We start from the raw sequence: 5000 nt of genomic DNA, 5'->3' as shown, positions 1-5000 counted from the left end.
TTCAGTAGGTCTGTTCTATAGGTCTGTTCTGTAGGTCTGTTCTGTAGGTCTGTTCTATAGGTCTGTTCTGTAGGTCTGTTCTGTAGGTCTGTTCAGTAGGTCTGTTCTATAGGTCTGTTCTATAGGTCTGTTCTATAGATCTGTTCTATAGGTCTGTTCTGTAGGTCTGTTCTGTAGGTCTGTTCAGTAGGTCTGTTCAGTAGGTCTGTTCTATAGGTCTGTTCTAATGGTCTGTTCAGTAGGTCTGTTCTATAGGTCTGTTCAGTAGGTCTGTTCTATAGGTATGTTCAGTAGGTCTGTTCTATAGGTATGTTCTATAGGTATGTTCTATAGTTCTGTTCTGTAGGTCTGTTCTATAGGTCTGTTCTAAAGGTCTGTTCTATAGATCTGTTCTATAGGTCTGTTGTATAGGTCTGTTCTATAGATCTGTTCTATAGGTCTGTTCAGTAGGTCTGTTCTATAGGTCTGTTATATAAGTCTACTGGCCATCACAATGCTTTCAGATGTAAATAGATTAAATTACTGTATATAAATAGATTATATAACTATATATAAATAGATTATATAACTATATATAAATAGATTCTATGACTATATGTAAATATATTATATGACTATATATAAATATATGACTATATATAAATAGATTCAATAACCATTCATAAAATAATAATCAGTCTGGACCTTCTTTAATGCAGGCCTGTCAGACATTTACATTTACATTTTAGTCATTTAGCAGACGCTCTTATCCAGAGCGACTTACAGTAGAGTGCATACATTTTATTACATTTTACATACTGAGACAAGGATATCCCTACCGGCCAAACCCTCCCTAACCCGGACGACGCTATGCCAATTGTGCGTTGCCCCACGGACTTCCCGGTTGCGGCCGGCTGCGACAGAGCCTGGGCGCGAACCCAGAGACTCTGGTGGCGCAGCCCTAGACCACTAGACCACTGCGCCACCCGGGAGGTTAGGAACTGTACTCTGTAATGGAGGCCTTCATGGGCCTGTCAGGAACTCTACTCTGTAATGGAGGCCTTCAGGAGCCTGTCAGGAACTCTACTCTGTAATGGAGGCCTTCAGGAGCCTGTCAGGAACTCTACTCTGTAATGGAGGCCTTCAGGAGCCTGTCAGGAACTCTACTCTGTAATGGAGGCCTTCAGGAGCCTGTCAGGAACTCTACTCTGTAATGGAGGCCTTCAGGAGCCTGTCAGGAACTCTACTCTGTAATGGAGGCCTTCAGGAGCCTGTCAGGAACTCTACTCTGTATTGGAGGCCTTCAGGAGCCTGTCAGGAACTCTACTCTGTAATGCAGGCCTTCAGGAACCTGTCAGGAACTCTACTCTGTAATGGAGGCCTTCAGGAGCCTGTCAGGAACCCTACTCTGTAATGGAGGTAGAGAAGAAGAGAAAAATCTCATGAAGCTGAATGTGTTGTTGCTCCCAGCCCAAAATTATGACTCCTCCAGCTTTAGGGATTGGTGGACGCCTTGTATATTTTCTAGTATAATCTCTGTGCGTAGGTCTGGGTTGGGTTCTGGTAGGATCTCTGTGGGGAGGTCTGGTTTGGGTTCTGGTAGGATCTCTGTGGGGAGGTCTGGGTTGGGTTCTGGTAGGATCTCTGTGGGGAGGTCTGGGTTGGGTTCTGGTAGGATCTCTTTGGGGAGGTCTTGGTTCTTGTAGGATCTCTGTGGGGAGGTCTGGGTTGGGTTCTGGTAGGATCTCTTTGGGGAGGTCTTGGTTCTTGTAGGATCTCTGTGGGGAGGTCTGGGTTCTTGTAGGATCTCTGTGGGGAGGTCTTGGTTCTGGTAGGATCTCTGTGGGGAGGTCTTAGTTCTGGTAGGATCTCTGTGAGGAGGTCTGGGTTCTGGTAGGATCTCTGTGGGGAGGTCTGGGTTGGGTTGTGGTAGGATCTCGGTGAGGGGATCCGGGTTGGGTTCTAGTAGGATCTCTGTGAGGAGGTCTTGGTTCTGGTAGGATCTCTGTGAGGAGGTCTGGGTTCTGGTAGGATCTCTGTGAGGAGGTATTGGTTCTGGTAGAATCTCTGTGAAGAGGTCTTAGTTCTGGAATGATCTCTGTGAAGTGGTCTTGGTTCTGGTATGATCTCTGTGAAGAGGTCTTAGTTCTGGTAGGATCTCTGTGAGGAGGTCTTACTTCTGGTAGGATCTCTGTGGGGAGGTCTTAGTTCTGGTAGGATCTCTGTGGGGAGGTCTTAGTTCTGGTAGGATCTCTGTGGGGAGGTCTTAGTTCTGGTAGGATCTCTGTGGGGAGGTCTTAGTTCTGGTAGGATCTCTGTGGGGAGGTCTTAGTTCTGGTAGGATCTCTGTGGGGAGGTCTTAGTTCTGGTAGGATCTCTGTGGGGAGGTCTTAGTTCTGGTAGGATCTCTGTGAGGGGATCCGGGTTGGGTTCTAGTAGGATCTCTGTGAGGAGGTCTTAGTTCTGGTAGGATCTCTGTGGGGAGGTCTTAGTTCTGGTAGGATCTCTGTGGGGAGGTCTTAGTTCTGGTAGGATCTCTGTGGGGAGGTCTTAGTTCTGGTAGGATCTCTGTGGGGAGGTCTTAGTTCTGGTAGGATCTCTGTGGGGAGGTCTTGTGTATGTTATCTGGTTCCTCTGATGACACCTCTGCTCTCTCACATCCCATAATTAATGGGTTGGGTGTTTCTGTATGAAAGATATGTTATTTCATTGTCTGATGAACAGTTCAATACAATCTATATATGCTTTCAAAAAAAATATAAGCATGATTAAACGTTTACTAAATCATTCTCCTGTATGTGTCACAAAGTAATAACAGTTTACAAGCAGTTTATTATAGTCTAGTAAAAACATGAGTTGATGCACACTCAGAATACATATTCAACTCTGAAGAAGGCACCGTGTTCTGAAACGTTGGTGTTTTAGACTTATTCAACCCTGAAGAAGGCACCGTGTGCTGAAACGTTGGTGTTTTAGACTTATTCAACCCTGAAGAAGGCACCGTGTGCTGAAACGTTGGTGTTTTAGACTTATTCAACCCTGAAGAAGGCACCGTGTGCTGAAACGTTGGTGTTTTATACTTATTCAACCCTGAAGAAGGCACCGTGTGCTGAAACGTTGGTGTTTTATACTTATTCAACCCTGAAGAAGGCACCGAGTGATGAAACGTTGGTGTTTTATACTTATTCAACCCTGAAGAAGGCACCGAGTGCTGAAACGTTGGCGTTTTTTTCCCATTCAAATGTACTTGACTGTTGGTGTCACGCCCTGGCCTTAGTATTATTTGTTTTATTTATTATTTTAGTTAGGTCAGGGTGTGACATGGGGTATGTGTGTATTTTGGGGTATTATATGGTAGAGGGGGTGTTGGTTGTAGTATATGGTTTTGTGTTGAGTGTATGTGTCTAGCTGTGTCTATGTTGGGTGTAGTTGTCTAGGAAAGTCTATGGTGGCCAGAATGGGTTCTCAATTAGAGACAGCTGATTTCGGTTGTCTCTAATTGGGAGCCATATTTAAGGCTGCCATAGGCTTTAGCTGTTTGTGGGTCATTGTATATGTATATGTCGACGTAAGTAGTTTGTGTGTGCACTTACGTTTGAAGTTTAACGATCGTTTGTTGTTTTTGTTAGTGTTGTTTAAGTGTTTCGTGTTCATCTTCGTCGTTGTTATTAAAAGAAGATGTATTCAAATCATGTTGCGCCTTGGTCCTCTCATTCACGTCAACACGATCGTGACAGTTGGTTATCAGCAGAACTCCTCAGTGGATACGTTTCCAGGGATTGTTTTAGTCCATGTATCTGGGAATCTGGACATTATTTGGTAGAGGTGCGTTTTTATGGAGTAGATGTCCGGGGGGACTGCTTTGTTATGGGCGCATGCAGTGTGAGGGGGACAGATTTGTGTGTAGCACGTGTTGCCAGTCAGGCAGACCATTGTGCATTCTGCTACACGACTGTAATTCATCATGGGTTTGTTGAGGGACTTAAAGTCTAAAATGGCTGCTATGATGAATGTTCTGATGTTGTTATTCACGCTGTGTCATCAGTCACCACTCCTGGCCCCTCCCCCTTCCCCTCTCTGGCCCCCTCCTCCCTCCTTCCTCCTTCCTCCTCCCTCCCCATCCCCCTCTTCCCACCAGCCCCCTCATGCCTCCTTCCTCCCCCTCTTCCCACCAGCCCCCTCATGCCTCCTTCCTCCCCCTCTTCCAGCCAGCCCACTCCTCCATCCGGCCCCCTACCCCCACCCGCCCTCTCTTCCAGCCAGCCCACTCCTCCATCCGGCCCCCTACCCCCACCCGCCCTCTCTTCCAGCCAGCCCACTCCTCCATCCGGCCCCCTACCCCCACCCGCCCTCTCTTCCAGCCAGCCCTCTTTTCCAGCCCCCTCCCTCCTCTGACCCCCTCTTCCCTGCCAGCACCCTCCTCCCTCCTCTGACCCCCTCTTCCCTGCCAGCACCCTCCTCCCTCCTCTGACCCCCTCTTCCCTGCCAGCACCCTCCTCCCTCCTCTGACCCCCTCTTCCCTGCCAGCACCCTCCTCCCTCCTCTGACCCCCTCTTCCCTGCCAGCACCCTCCTCCCTCCTCTGACCCCCTCTTCCCTGCCAGCACCCTCCTCCCTCCTCTGACCCCCTCTTCCCTGCCAGCACCCTCCTCCCTCCTCTGACCCCCTCTTCCCTGCCAGCACCCTCCTCCCTCCTCTGACCCCCTCTTCCCTGCCAGCCCCCTCCTCCCTCCTCTGACCCCCTCTTCCCTGCCAGCACCCTCCTCCCTCCTCTGACCCCCTCTTCCCTGCCAGCACCCTCCTCCCTCCTCTGACCCCCTCTTCCCTGCCAGCACCCTCCTCCCTCTGACCCCCTCTTCCCTGCCAGCACCCTCCTCCCTCCTCTGACCCCCTCTTCCCTGCCAGCCCCCTCCTCCCTCCTCTGACCCCCTCTTCCCTGCCAGCCCCCTCCTCCCTCTGACCCCCTCTTCCCTGCCAGCACCCTCCTCCCTCCTCTGACCCCCTCTTCCCTGCCAGCCCCCT

General features: G+C 49.5%; 1 protein-coding gene across 3 annotated transcripts in view; it reads left to right on the top strand.

Annotated features, from left to right (window-relative positions):
* The window catches only part of LOC129831640 (RNA binding protein fox-1 homolog 1-like), a gene marked incomplete at its 3' end in the record, with an annotated part of 342155 nt that overhangs the window by 129649 nt on the left and 207506 nt on the right, over nt 1-5000 (top strand).

The sequence above is a fragment of the Salvelinus fontinalis genome, chromosome 2 (assembly GCF_029448725.1).
Source record: "Salvelinus fontinalis isolate EN_2023a chromosome 2, ASM2944872v1, whole genome shotgun sequence".
Taxonomy (NCBI): Eukaryota; Metazoa; Chordata; class Actinopteri; order Salmoniformes; family Salmonidae; genus Salvelinus; species Salvelinus fontinalis.
Note: the sequence above shows the minus strand (reverse complement) of the source record. Positions and strands in the feature narration are given on the sequence as shown.